This window comes from Schistocerca cancellata, chromosome 5 (genome assembly GCF_023864275.1).
Source record: "Schistocerca cancellata isolate TAMUIC-IGC-003103 chromosome 5, iqSchCanc2.1, whole genome shotgun sequence".
Classification (NCBI taxonomy): domain Eukaryota; kingdom Metazoa; phylum Arthropoda; class Insecta; order Orthoptera; family Acrididae; genus Schistocerca; species Schistocerca cancellata.
Genome location: NC_064630.1, coordinates 833,485,750 through 833,501,890, shown reverse-complemented (window position 1 = coordinate 833,501,890; position 16,141 = coordinate 833,485,750).

The window sequence follows — 16,141 nt, the reverse complement described above, 5'->3', positions numbered from 1 at the left end:
CACAGCTGTTTTACAGTAACCCTTGGACCTTCACATTGCCGATGAAACACAGAAACTGCATCGTGATTGAATACATCAGTACCATGCCGACTTCTATCCAAGGGAGTACTTCTTCAAACAATCTGCGTTGTGCACCTTTCCTGGGGCTCCAGTAGTAGTTTCCGATGCATCACAGCTGTTTTACTGTAACCCTTGGACCTTCAGATTGCCGATGAAAAACAGAAACTGCATCGTGATTGAATACATCAGCACCTTGCCGATTTCTATCCAGGGGAGTGCTGCATCAAACGGTCTGTGTTTGGAACCTTTCCTGGGGGTCCAGTAGTAGTTTCCGATGCATCACAACTGTTTTACTGTAACCCTTGGACCTTCACATGGCTGATGAAACAAAGAAACTGCATCGAGATTGAATACATAAGCACCATGCCGATTTCTATCCAGGGGAGTACTGCTTCAAACAATCTGCGTTTTGAAACTTTCCTGGGGGTCCAGTAGTAGTTTCCGATGCATCACAGCTATTTTACTGTAACCCTTGGACCTTCACATTGCTGAGGAAACACAGAAGCTGCATCGTGATTGAATAGATTAGCACCATGCTGACATCTATCCAGGGGATTACTGCATCAAACGGTCTGTGTTTGGAACCTTTGCTGCGGGTCCAGTAGTAGTTTCCGATGCATCACAGCTGGTTTACTGTAACCCTTGGACCTTCACATTGCCGATGAAGCACAGAAACTGCATCGTGTTTGAATAGATTAGCACCATGCTGACTTCTATCCAGGGGAGTACTGCTTCAAACGGTCTGTGTTTGGAACCTTTCCTGGGGATCCGGTAGTAGTTTCCGATGCTTCACAGCTGTTTTACAGTAACCCTTGGACCTTCACATTGCCGATGAAACACAGAAACTGCATCGTGATTGAATACATCAATACCATGCCGACTTCTATCCAGGGGAGTACTTCTTCAAACAATCTGCGTTGTGCACCTTTCCTGGGGCTCCAGTAGTAGTTTCCGATGCATCACAGCTGTTTTACTGTAACCCTTGGACCTTCACATTGCCGATGAAAAACAGAAACTGCATCGTGATTGAATACATCAGCACCTTGCCGATTTCTATCCAGGGGAGTGCTGCATCAAACGGTCTGTGTTTTGAACCTTTCCTGGGGGTCCAGTAGTAGTTTCCGATGCATCACAGCTGTTTTACAGTAACCCTTGGACCTTCACATTGCCGATGAAACACAGAAACTGCATCGTGATTGAATACATCAGTACCATGCCGACTTCTATCCAAGGGAGTACTTCTTCAAACAATCTGCGTTGTGCACCTTTCCTGGGGCTCCAGTAGTAGTTTCCGATGCATCACAGCTGTTTTACTGTAACCCTTGGACCTTCAGATTGCCGATGAAAAACAGAAACTGCATCGTGATTGAATACATCAGCACCTTGCCGATTTCTATCCAGGGGAGTGCTGCATCAAACGGTCTGTGTTTGGAACCTTTCCTGGGGGTCCAGTAGTAGTTTCCGATGCATCACAACTGTTTTACTGTAACCCTTGGACCTTCACATGGCTGATGAAACAAAGAAACTGCATCGAGATTGAATACATAAGCACCATGCCGATTTCTATCCAGGGGAGTACTGCTTCAAACAATCTGCGTTTTGAAACTTTCCTGGGGGTCCAGTAGTAGTTTCCGATGCATCACAGCTATTTTACTGTAACCCTTGGACCTTCACATTGCTGAGGAAACACAGAAGCTGCATCGTGATTGAATAGATTAGCACCATGCTGACATCTATCCAGGGGATTACTGCATCAAACGGTCTGTGTTTGGAACCTTTGCTGCGGGTCCAGTAGTAGTTTCCGATGCATCACAGCTGGTTTACTGTAACCCTTGGACCTTCACATTGCCGATGAAGCACAGAAACTGCATCGTGTTTGAATAGATTAGCACCATGCTGACTTCTATCCAGGGGAGTACTGCTTCAAACGGTCTGTGTTTGGAACCTTTCCTGGGGATCCGGTAGTAGTTTCCGATGCTTCACAGCTGTTTTACAGTAACCCTTGGACCTTCACATTGCCGATGAAACACAGAAACTGCATCGTGATTGAATACATCAATACCATGCCGACTTCTATCCAGGGGAGTACTTCTTCAAACAATCTGCGTTGTGCACCTTTCCTGGGGCTCCAGTAGTAGTTTCCGATGCATCACAGCTGTTTTACTGTAACCCTTGGACCTTCACATTGCCGATGAAAAACAGAAACTGCATCGTGATTGAATACATCAGCACCTTGCCGATTTCTATCCAGGGGAGTGCTGCATCAAACGGTCTGTGTTTTGAACCTTTCCTGGGGGTCCAGTAGTAGTTTCCGATGCATCACAGCTGTTTTACAGTAACCCTTGGACCTTCACATTGCCGATGAAACACAGAAACTGCATCGTGATTGAATACATCAGTACCATGCCGACTTCTATCCAAGGGAGTACTTCTTCAAACAATCTGCGTTGTGCACCTTTCCTGGGGCTCCAGTAGTAGTTTCCGATGCATCACAGCTGTTTTACTGTAACCCTTGGACCTTCACATTGCCGATGAAAAACAGAAACTGCATCGTGATTGAATACATCAGCACCTTGCCGATTTCTATCCAGGGGAGTGCTGCATCAAACGGTCTGTGTTTTGAACCTTTCCTGGGGGTCCAGTAGTAGTTTCCGATGCATCACAGCTGTTTTACAGTAACCCTTGGACCTTCACATTGCCGATGAAACACAGAAACTGCATCGTGATTGAATACATCAGTACCATGCCGACTTCTATCCAGGGGAGTACCTCTTCAAACAATCTGCGTTGTGCACCTTTCCTGGGGGTACAGTAGTAGTTTCCGATGCATCACAGCTGTTTTACTGTAACCCTTGGACCTTCACATTGCCGATAACAAACAGAAACTGCATCGTGATTGAATACATCAGCACCTTGCCGATTTCTATCCAGGGGAGTGCTGCATCAAACGGTCTGTGTTTTGAACCTTTCCTGGGGGTCCAGTAGTAGTTTCCGATGCATCACAGCTGTTTTACTGTAACCCTTGGACCTTCACATTGCCGATGAAACACAGAAACTGCATCGTGATTCAATACATCAGCGCCATGCCGACATCAATCCAGGGTAGTACTGCTTAAAACAATCTGCGATTTGAACCTTTCCTGGGGACCAGTAGTAGTTTCCGATGCATCACAGCTGTTTTACTGTAACCTTTGGACCTTCACATTGCCGATGAAACACAGAAACTGCATCGTGTTTGAATAGATTAGCACCATGCTGACTTGTTTTCAGGGGAGTACTGCATCAAACGGTCTGTGTTTGGAACCTTTCCTCGGGGTCCAGTAGAAGTTTCCGATCCATAACAGCTATTTTACTGTAATCCTTGGACCTTCACATTGCCAATGAAACACAGAAACTGCATCGTGATTGAATAGATCAACACCATGCTGACTTCTATCAAGGGGAGTACTGCTTCAAAAAGTCTGTGTTTGAACATTTCCTGGGGATCCAGGAGTAGTTTCCGATGCATCGCAGCTGTTCTACTGTAACCCTTGGACCTTCACATTGCCGATGAAGCACAGAAACTGCATGGTGATAGAATAGATTAGCACCATGCTGACGTCTATCCAGGGGAATACTGCATCAAATGGCCTGTGCTTGGAACCTTTCCTGGGGGTCCAGTAGTAGTTTCCTATGCATCACAGCTGTTTTTCTGTAACCCTTGGACCTTCCCACTGACGATGAAATGCAGAAATTGCATCGCGATTGGTTACGTCTGGTACCATGCCGAATTCTGAGTCGGGAAGTATCGCTTCAAATGGTATGTGCTTGGAATGTTTCCTCGGAGTATAGTAGTAGTTTTAGATGCACCACTGCAGGTTTACTGGGACCGTTAGAACTTCACATTGACGATGAACAAGAGAAACTGCATCGTGATTGAATAGATTAGCACCATGCTGACTTCTATCGAGGGGAATACTGCATCAAACGGTCTGTGTTTGGAACATTTCCTCGGGGTCCAGTAGAAGTTTCCGATGCATAACAGCTGTTTTACTGTAACCCTTGGACCTTAACCTTGCCGATATAACACAGAAACTGCATCGTGATTGAATACATCAGCACCGTGCTGACTTCTATCCAGGGGAGTACTGCTTCAAACAATCTGCGTTTTGAACCTTTCCTGGGGGTCCAGTAGTAGTTTCCGAAGCTCACAGCTGTTTTCCTGTAACCCTTGGACCTTCGCATTGCCGATGAAACACAGAAACTGCAACGTGATTGAATAAATCAGCACCATGCTGACTTCTATCCAGGGGAGTACTGCTTCAAACGGTCTGTGTTTGGAACCTTTCCTGGGGGTCCAGTAGTAGTTTCCGATGCATCACAGCTGTTTTACTGTAACCCTTGGACCTTCACATTGCTGCTGAAACACAAAAACTGCATCGTGATTGAATAGATTAGCACCATGGTGACTTATTTCCAGGGGAGTACTGCATCAAGCGGTCTGTGTTTGTAACCTTTCCTGGGGTCCAGTAGTAGTTTCCGATGCATCACAGCTGTTTTACTGTAACCCTTGGACCTTCACATTGCCGATGAAACACAGGAACTGCATCGTGACTGAATAGATTAGCACCAAGCTGACTTCTATCCAGGGGAGTACTGTATCAAACGGTCTGTGTTTGGAAAATTTCCTGGGAGTCCAGTAGTAGTTTCCGATGCATCACAGCTGTTTTACTGTAACCCTTGGACCTTCACATTGCCGATGAAACACAAAAACTTCATCGTGTTTGAATACATAAGCACCATGCCGACTTCTATCCAGGGGAGTACTGCTTCAAACAATCTGCGTTTTGAACCTTTCCTGGCGGTCCAGTAGTAGTTCCCGATCATCACATCTGTTTTACTGTAACCCTTGGACCTTCACATTGCCGATGAAACACAGGAACCACATTGTGATTGAATAGATTAGCACAATGCTGACTTGTTTCCAGGGTAGTACTGCATGAAACGGTCTGTGTTTGGAACATTTCTTGGGGATCCAGTAGTAGTTGCCGATGCATCACAGCTATTTTACTGTAACCCTAAGACCTTCACATTGCCGATGAAACACAGAAACTGCATCGTGATTGAATAGTTTAGCACCATGCTGACTTCTATCCAGGGGAGTACTGCATCAAATGGTCTGTGTTTGGAACCTTTCCTGGGGGTCCAGTAGTAGTATCCGATACATCAAGGCTGTTTTACTGTAACCCTTGGACCTTCACATTGTTGATGAAATATAGAAACTGCATCGTGATTGAATAGATTAGCACCATGCCGAATTCTGTCCAGGGAAGTAACACTTCAAACGGTCTGTGTTTAGAACATTTCCAGGGAATCCAGTAGTAGTTTCAAGTGCAGCACCGCATGTTGAGAGGAACCGATGGGCCTTCCAATTGATGATAAAACACTGAAACCGTATCGAGAATGAATAAATCAGCACCAAGCCGAGTTCTGTCCAGGGGAGTCGTGCATCAAACGTTCAGTGTTTGGAAGCTTCCCTGGCAGTCCAGCAGTAGTTCCGATGCATCACGTATGGATTACAAAAACCCTTGGACCTTCCCACTGACGATGAAATACAGAAATTGCATTGGGACTGAATACGTCCGGTACCATGCCGAATTCTGACTAGAGAAGTAACGCATCAAATGGTGTGTGCTTGGAATGTTTCCTCGGAGTATAGTAGTAGTTTTAGATGCACCGCTGCAGGTTTACTGGAACTGTTGGAACTTCACATTGACGATGAAACACGGAAACTGCAACGAGATCGAACACATCAGCACCATGCTGACTTCTATCTAGGGGAGTACTGCTTGAATCGGTCTCTGTTTGAAACCTTTGCTGGGAGTCCAGGAGTAGTTGCCAATGCATCACACCTGGTTTACTGTAACCCTTGGACTTTCACATTGCTGATGAAACACAAGAACTGCATCGTGATTGAATAGATTAGCACCATGCGGACTTGTTTCCAGGGGAGTACTGCATCAAACGGTCTGTGTTTGGAATTTTCCTGGGGGTCCAGTAGTAGTTTCCGATGCATCACAACTGTTTTACTGTAACCCTTGGACCTTCACATTGCCGATGAAACACAGGAACTGCATCGTGACTGAATCGATTAGCACCAAGCTGACTTCTATCCAGGGGAGTACTGCATCAAACGGTCTGTGTTTGGAACCTTTCCTGGGGGTCCAGTAGTAGTTTCCGATGCATCACAGCTGTTTTACTGTAACCCTTGGACCCTCAAATTACCGATGAAACACAGAAACTGCATCGTGATTGAATACATCAACACGTTGGTGACTTCTATCCAGGGGAGTACTGCTTCAAACGGTCTGTGTTTGGAACTTTTCCTGGGGGTTCACTTGTAATTTCCGATGCATCACAGCTGTTTGACTGTAACCCTTTGACCTTCACATTGCCGATGAAACACAGAAACTGCATCGTGATTGAATACGTAAGCACCATGCCGACTTCTATCAAGGGGAGTACTGCTTCAAACAGTCTGCGTTTTGAACCATTCCTGGGGGTCCAGTAGTAGTTTCCGTTGCATCACATCTGTTTTCTGTAACCCTTGGTTCTTCACATTGCCGATGAAACACTGAATCAGCATCGTGATTGAATAGATTAGCACCATGCTGACTTGTTTCCAGGGGAGTACTGCATCAAACGGTCTGTGTTTGGAACCTTTCCTGGGGGTCCAGTAATGGTTTCCGATGAATCACAGCTGTTTTACTGTAACCCTTGGACCTTCACATTGCCGATGAAACACAGAAACTGCATCGTGATTGAATAAATCAGCACCATGCCGACTTCTATCCAGGGGAGTACTGCTTCAAGCAATCTGCGTTTTGAACCTTTCCTTGGGGTACAGTAGTAGTTTCCGATGCATCAAAGCTGTTTTACTGTAAACCTTGGACCTTCACATTGATGATGAAACAGAGAAACTGCATCGTGATTGAATAGATTAGCAACATGCTGACTTGTTTCCAGGGGAGTACTGCATTAAACGGTCTGTGTTTGTAACCTTTCCTGGGGGTCCAGTAGTAGTTTCCGACGCCTCACAGCTGTTTTACTGAATCCTTGGACCTTCACTTTGCCGATGAAACACAGAAACTGCATCGGGATTGAATACATCAGGCACCATGCCGAATTCTGTTCAGGGAAGTAACGCTTTAAACGGTATGTGTTTGGAACATTTCCTGGGAATCCAATAGTAGTTTGTAGTGCAGCACTGCATGTTTAGGGGAACCGATGGGCCTTCCAATTGATGATAAAACAATGAAACCTTATCGGGATTAAATACCTCAGCACCAAGCCGAGTTCTGTCCAGGGGAGTCGTGCTTTAAACGTTCAGTGTTTGGAACCTTCCCTGGCAGTCCAGTAGTAGTTCCGAGTCATCACTTGTGGATTACTGTAACCCTTGGACCTTCCCACTGACGATGAAATACAGAAATTGCATCGCGATTGAATACGTCCGATGCCATGCCGAATTCTGACTAGGGAAGTAACGCTTCAAATGGTATGTGCTTGGAGTCTTTCCTTGGAGTATAGTAGTAGTTTTAGATGCACCACTGCGGGTTTGCTGGTACCGTTGGATCTTCACATTGACGATGAAACACAGAAACTGCAACGGGATCGAACACATCAGCACCATTGTGACTTCTATCTAGGGGAGTACTGCTTGAATCGGTCTGTGTTTGAAACCTTTGCTGGGAGTCCAGGAGTAGTTGTCAATGCATCACAGCTGGTTTACTGTAACCCTTGGACCTACACATTGACTATGCAGCAATGAAACTGGATGGGACTGAATACATCAGGCACCACGCTGTTTGCTGTCAGGCAGAGTACTGCTGCAAACGGACTGTGTTTGGAATCTTTCTTGGGAATCCAGTAGTACTTTCAGATGCACCGGTGTATGTTTATAGAAACAGATACACCTTCCAATTGACGATAATACACTGAAACTGCAACCGGATTTTCTACAACAGGCACGAATCCCACTTCTGTTTAGGGGAGTCCTGCTTCAAACGGTCTGTGTTTGGAAGATTCCATGGGAGTGCAGTAGTAGTTTCAAATGCACCACTCAGGTTTACTTTATCCGTTGGACCTTCACATTGACGATGAGACACAAAAATTGCATAGGCATTGAATATAACAGTCACCATGCCGAATTCTGTCCAAGGGAATAATGCTTCAAACGGGATGTGCTTTGAACCTTTCCTGGGGATCCAGTAGTAGTATCACTGCCCCACTGCAGGTTTAGTGGAACCGTTGGATCTTCACATTGACGATGAAACTTAGATACTGGATCTTGATTGAATATATCCGGACCATGCCGATCTCCCCCTGCTGGTTCGGTGGTAGGAATAGGCCCGCGGTAATCCTGCCTTCGTAAGAGGCGAGTAAAAGGAGTCTCAAACGTTTCGGCCTTAATGTGATGGCCCCGTACGGTGTTTGACCACTCCATTTCAACATTTTCCGTTAGTGCGTACCATTTGGGGAAGGACGCCTTACGTGGTGCATTCTATATCCATCTTGCTCTAAGATCTGGCTTATTCGCTACTGTCGTGGAGTTGGACTTACACTGAGCCTTCGGCCACATCAGCTGCAGTGTGTTCCGTGTAGCCTACATTCCCTCCATTCTGCAGTTCCACTTTTGCTCCCTTTATTAATGTATATTCGACACCCGACAACTAGCACAGTAGCCAGTCCATTGTAGTGGGGTCGTCATTTACCCTCTTGGTCGTAGCCTCCTGACTACACACTGCTGATGCCTGAGCTGCTACCTCCCCACGTATGCCGAGGAGTAGATGCCTATCTCTCTGGGGCATTGGGACTCCCGGCAAAGGCCATCCTGCCAGGTGGTCTTTGCCTGTCGTAAGAGGCGAGTAAAAGGAGTCTCAAACGTTTCGGCCTTAATGTGATCTCGTCTGTACACATGTTGATAGTGAATATTTTATGCCAACCAAGCCTCAGATTTTTGTGGAGCATTTAGAGGACAAGTTCGGGGAGGTGGAGGGCTTGTCCAAAATGCGCTCTGGGTCAGTACTCATCCTATGCCCAGTCACGGAGGTTGCTCGCTGGTGACAAGTTGGGGGATGTTTCCGTTAGCATCACGCCCCATAAGAGTCGCAACATGGTTCAGGGTATTATATTCCACAGGGATCTTCTTCTGCAGTCCAACGATGAACTACACGCCAACCTAGAACGACGTGATGTTCACTTCGTCCGGCGCGTCCATCGGGGTCCGAGGGATAATCAGGTAGCCACCGGTGCCTTCATCTTGGCCTTCGAGGGTGATGTCTTACCCGAAAAGGTTAAGGTGATGGTTTACCGTTGTGATGTGAAGCCATATATCCCTCCTCTGATGTGGTGTTTTAAATGCTGGAAGTTTGGGCACATGTCATCTCGCTGTACTTCCGGCATCATGTGTCGAGATTGTGGACATCCTTCGCATCCCAATACTCCATGTGCCCTGCCTCCTATCTGTGTTAACTGCGGAGAACACCATTCCCCCTGCTCGCCAGACTGTAGGATATTCCAGAAAGAAAGGAAGATAATGTAATATAAGACCCTGGACCGCCTGACCTACCCAGAGGCTAGGAAGAAATATGAGCGGCTCCATCCTGTACCAATGACGTCGACCTACGCCACTGCTGCAACGATGGTTCTCCCATCTCCTGTGTCATCTCGTCTGGTTGGACCTGTGATTGGTCAAAATCCACCAGCCCCCTTGATTGCGGGGGGCACTTCACAACCTGTTGCTCCTGCTCCATCTACTTCAGGAGCAACACCCCCCAACCATCGGGGACATAAGTTCCCCCTTCCCAGCCAGAGAAGCGTAAGACTTCTTTGGCTCCTCTCGCCAGGAAGGGTTCCCTTGGGGACCTCCCTTCGCAAGTTCCGACCGGTACAAAAGCAGACACCCGCAAGTGGCTCAAACAACCACTGGTCCCTGGTTGTAGGGCCTCACGGTCGTCGTCCGTCCCTGACCCTGTGAAGCCCTCCAAGCCTGAACCACCGAAGGCACAGCGAGAGAAGCAGAAAAAGAAGAAAGTCCCCAAGAATAACGACATGGCGGTGGCACCCGTCCCACCGCTTCCTACAAGCTCTGCATCTGAGGACGAGGTGGAGATTCTGGCGTCCGCTGAGGACCTCTATCTCGCCGTCCCTCAGACACCATGCATAGTACTAGCACAGGTGCTCAATTGGAGGCAGCAGGTGACCCAGCGGCGTAATCTGCCTTCCCAGCCCCTTCACGCCTTTCTCAGCCATGGACAATATCATCCTCCAGTGGAACTGCAGCGGTTTCTTGCACCACTAGCTGAGCTCCGACAACTTATCAGCCTTCATCCTTTCTTCTGCATTGCTCTTCAGGAAACTTGGTTTTCAGCAATGCGAACCCCCGCCCTTCGTGGCTATCGAGGTTATTATAAGAACCGGGCAGCTTATGAAAGGGTGTCTGGTGGCGTCTGCATCTATGTGCTTCACTCTCTTCACAGCGAGTCTGTCCCTCTACAAACACCTTTAGAGGCTGTCGCTGTCAGGTGTGGATGCCACAGGCTGTTACCGTCTGCAGTCTTTACCTTCCACCGGATGGTGATATCGCGCAGCATGTCCTGGCTGCGCTGGTAGCCCAATTGCCGCCACCCTTTTTTGTTACTGAGCGACTTCAACGCCCATAACCCTCTGTATGGTGGGTCAGTGGCAACAGGTCGAGGCACCACCATTGAGCATTTATTGGCACAGATCGATTTTTCGATTTTAAATTATGGTACCTTCACACACTTCAGTGTGGCGCATGGCACGTACTCCGCCATCGACCTTTCGATCTGCAGCCCTAGCCTCTTACCGTCAGTCCAGTGGAGTGTGCATGACGACCTGTGTGGTAGTGACCACTTTCTGATCTTTCTGTCACTGCCACAGCGTCTGTCCTCTGGGCGCCCTCGCAGATGGGCTATGAATAAATCTGACTGGGACTTGTTTTCCTCCACTGCCGCTATTGACCCTGTTTCTCATGCAGCCATTGATACGGTGGTTCACTCAGTCACCACCAGCATCGTTACTGCCGCAGAATCTGCCATTCTTCGTTCTTCTGGGTCCCCTCGGCGGAGGACTGTGCCGTGGTGGTCGCCTGATATCGCTGAAGCGATTAAAGATCGCCAGCGGGCGCTCCAGTGTCACAAGCGACATCCCTGCATAGAACACCTCATCGCCTTCAAACGGCTGCGTGCGCGGGCCCGCCGCCTTATCCGTCAACGCAAGCAGGAGTGCTGGGAGCGGTATGTCTCCACTATTGGCCTCCGTGTCACTCCATCGTAGGTCTGGGCCAAGATTCGACGCCTCTATGGCTATCGGATCCCTGACAGCATCCCCGCGCTCTCACTGAATGGAGCAGTTTGTACCGACTCCGACGTAATTGCCAACCGCTTGGCAGAGCATTTTGCTCTGAGTTCCGCTTCTGCGAATTACCGCTCCATTAAAGACCGGATGGAACGTCGGAGCCTTGCATTTCGCACCCACCATCCTGAATCCTACAATGTTCCATTCAGTGAGTGGGAATTTCACAGTACCCTAGCCGCTTGCCCTGATACCGCTCCTGGGCGAGATCGCATCCACTGTCAGATGCTGAAACACCTTTCAGTGGACTGCCAGCGACGGCTCCTCGACCTTTACAACCGTCTCTGGGTCGACTGTGAGTTCTGTCACAATGGCGGGAAAGCATTGTTATCCCCGTTTTGAAACCTGGCAAGAACCCTTTGGAGGTGGACAGCTACCGCCCCATTAGCCTCACAAACGTTCTTTTCAAGTCACTCGAACGGATGGTAAGCCGGTGATTGAGTTGGGTACTCGAGTCACAGGGCCTCCTGGCTCCATCTCAGGGTGGGTTCAGTAAAGGCCGCTCTGCCGCCGACAATCTGGTGAGCCTGGAGTCAGCCATCTGTACGCCCTTTGTTTGCCGTCAGCACCTGGTCGCTGTCTTTTTCGACATGCGGAAGGCGCACGATACTACATGGCGCCATCACATCCTCTCTACACTTCATAATTGGGGTCTTCGGGGTCCGCTGCCGCCGATTTTCATACGCAATTTCCTGGCGCATCGAACCTTCCGCGTGCAAGTCGCGGCCTCCCATAGTTCCTCCAGAGTTCAGGAGAACGGGGTGCCACAGGGATCTGTCTGCCTGTTTTAAATAGCAATTAACGGGCTCGCTGCGGCGGTGGGTACGTCTGTCTCAGCGTCCTTGTATGCTGACAACTTCTGCCTTTACTATAGCTCTAATGGCATTGCAGCTGCTGAACGTCAGCTGCAGGGCGCTATCCGCAAGGCACAGTCTTGGGCTGTAGCGCATGGTTTTCAGTTTTCGGCTGTCAAGACCTGCGTTATGCATTTCTGCCGGCGCCGAACAGTCCATCCTGAGCCGCGGCGTTATCTTGACGGCGAACTTCTTGCTATGGTGGAGACACATAAGTTTTTGGGAGTTGTTTTTGATGCCCGGTTGACTTGGTTGCCTCATATTCGGCAGCTTAAACAGACTGCGGCATCTCAATGCTCTGCGATGTTTGAGCCACACCAGCTGGGGCACTGACTGATCTACCCTCTTATGGCTCTACCAGGCATTAATCCAGTCCCGTCTGGATTATGGGAGTCTGGCTTATGGCTCAGCATCCCCATCTGCATTGCGGGTGCTGGACCCAATACTACACAGCGGGATACGACTTGCCACTGGTGCCTTCCAGACCAGCCCTGTGGACAGCATACTTGTAGAGGCAGACGTCCCTCCACTGCTGTTGAGGCGCCAACATTTACTGGCCGCTTGTGCTGCCCATGTTTTTAGCTTGCCCGGGCATCCAAATTATCGTCTTCTGTTCCCGCAGTCGGTCGTCCATCTGCCAGAACGTCGGCCCCGGTCAGGTTGTACGGTCGCAGTCTGCGTCAAAGAGCTTCTCTCTAGGCTTGGGGTTTTCCCTTTTACACCTCCTTTCCGGGCCCCTTTGCATACACCTCCGTGGTGCGTGCCTTGCCCTTGCCTTCAGCTCGACTTGGCACAGGGCCCAAAGGACTCAGTCCCTCTGGAGGCCTTCCGCCACCGCTTTTATTCCATGCTAGCCACGTATCTGGGCTCTGGCGTTGTATACACTGATGGTTCGATGGTTTCTGGTCGGGTCGGTTATGCTCTGACTCTAGGGGACCACTACGAACAACGATCCTTGCCGGATGGCTGCAGCGTTTTTATTGCTGAGCTGGTCGCCATCTTTCGTGCCCTAGAGTATATCCGATTCTGCTCAGGTGAGTCCTTCGTTACCTGTAGCGATTCCCTGAGCGGTTTATGAGCTATCGACCAGTGTTCCACTCGTTCTTGTCTGGTGATGGCTATCCAGGATTCCCTGAATACTCTTGCCCGTTGGGGCCGCTCTGTGGTCTTTGTGTGGACCCCCGGTCATGTAGGTATCCTGGGCAATGAACCTTGTTGACCGCCTGGTGAAGGAGGCCACCAGTAAACCATCTCTGGACGTTGGCCTCCCGGAGACTGATTTGAGGGCAGTCTTACACCGCAAAGTTTTTGCGCTATGGGACGATGAATGGGAGAACTGACCACCCATAATAAACTCTGTGCTGTCAAGGAGATGACAGCCGTATGGCGGTCATCCCTGCGAGCCACTCGCAGGGACTCAGTAGTCCTTTGCCGGCTGACACACAGTTATTTACTGCGCCGGGTGGACCCTCCTCTATGTCGCTGCGGGCGGCTTTGACAGTGGCCCACATTTTGTTGGCCTGCCCCCTTTTAGCTGTGGTCAGGCAGACATTTGCGCTGCCTGATACGCTCCCTGCCCTTTTAACTGATGACGCTGCTATGGCTGGCTTAGTTTTACGTTTTATTCAGGCAGTGGGTTTTTATCGTTTAATCTGTGTTTTTTAAGTTATTTTGTTGATTATGGCGTTTGGCCTACGATTTGAGACAGTTTTTAATGTGTCTCTCGGTGGTTGGCTTTTCCCTTTTTTTTTTTTTTTTTGGTTGGCCAACCATCCCCACACTCCGTGTGATTTTAATTTGTTTTGTCTGTTCTATGTCTGAGTTTTTCTTGTCCTGTGTCGTCTGTTGTGTCTATTATCCGTTTTTTACTCTGCGTGGGTGTTTTTAAGTTTTGGAACAAGGTACCGATGACCATTGCAGTCTGGTCCCTTTAATCCCACAAACCAATGTCCGCCATTCGTGGTCTCGCGGTAGCGTTCTCGCTTCCCGAGCACGGGGTCCCGGGTTCGATTCCCGGCGAGGTCAGGGATTTTCACCTGCCTCATCATTTCATCATCATCCAGGAAAGTGGCGAAATTGGACTGAGCAAAGGTTGGGAAATTGTACGGGCGCTGATAACCACGCAGTTGAGCGCCCCACAAAACCAAACATCATCATCCCACAAACCAACCCCAACCATGCCGACTTCTGCCCATGAGAGTACTGCTTCAAACATTCTGCGTTAGGAACCTTTCCTGTAAACCAGTAATAGCTTCAGATGCACCACTGAAGGTTTACTGGAACCGTTGGATCTTCACATTGACAATGAAACACAGAAATGGCATCAGGATTGAATACTTCAGGAACCATGCCGACTTCTGTCTTTGGTGTATTGCTTCAAATGTTCTGTGTATGGAATAATCCCTGGCATTCTAGTAGTAGTTTCAGATGCAACACTGCAAATGTACGGCAACTGTTGGACCTTAACATTGACGATGAAAAACAGAAACTTCATCAGGATTGAATACAACACGCCCAATGGCGACTTCTGTCCAGGGGCGTACAGCTTCAAACGGTCTGTGATTGGAACTTTCCCTGGGAGTCATGTATTTGTTACAGTTGCACCACTGCAGGTTTACTGGCACCGTTGAACCTCCACATGGATAATGAAACACAGAAACTGCAGCAGGATTGATTACATCAGGCACCATACTGACTTCTGGGCAGGGGAGTACTGCGTCAAATGGTTTTTGTTTTTAACCTTTCCTGGGAGTTCAGTAGCAGTTTCAAATGCACCACTGCACATTTACTGAAACCGTAGGACCTTCACCCCGGGAACTGCATCAGGATTGAATACAACAGGCACCAGGCCTGCTATAAGTATTCCCTGGTATTATTGCAGCTCGTATTAGAAAGACAAAGACTTTAAACTTTACATTACTAAAGACAAATTAACTTTCGAAGACGAAGAACAACAAGATGTAATACATTTGTTCGATTACTTAGGTTATAGTGTTTATCAAAAAGCTTACATCGAAATAATGAGATACACAAAAAAACAATTAGAAGAATATCGTTAGACACATTGTAAGTTATCAGATTTAGCTACAAGAAGAAAAAATTATAAGTTTGTTAAAAATATACTTCTAATCATTACCTTTACAAAATAGACAAACCAATATTTAAACAACACTCATTTGATTCGTTAGTTATACCTTGGGAATATATTCAAAAACAAATAGCATTAAAAGAAGGTGTAGAAGCTGATTGGCCAATGTTAAATATACTTACAGAAGATAATCCAATCATCTAATTGTTTTATATTTGTTTATTATTTGAATTTGTGCTTCTATGGTTAATACCATCAAAGCTTTTTTAATAACTAAAAGCTAAACATAACAATTAAACACTTAAATACATAACTCTTTCTACACATTTGCTTGGTGCATTCTTACAACGCCTTGTCTTCATCTTAAACTTTAAATGTAAGTCTGGTTTACGTTCATTTATTTCTTTTTCAACACAAGAATTGGAAACATACATGTCATCTAAGTTTATAAATTTAATGAGGGTCAAAGGGGGTACCACATGGTGTCTTTTATAAGCACCGCCTATGAAAGCACTAATACGAAAGCATGCACATACACAGACTTAATAACTAATAAACATAAATGGAAGACTTAGCTCTGCATGTTTATTATTTATTTAACTCTTGTTCAATTTTATAGTGTCCCCAAGGTAATGTGTTTATTCCGTTTGGTAGTACATATCGTTTGTCATCTTTGTAACTCAGAGCAAGTTTGTTTAATTCAATTGTATACACATCATTATGT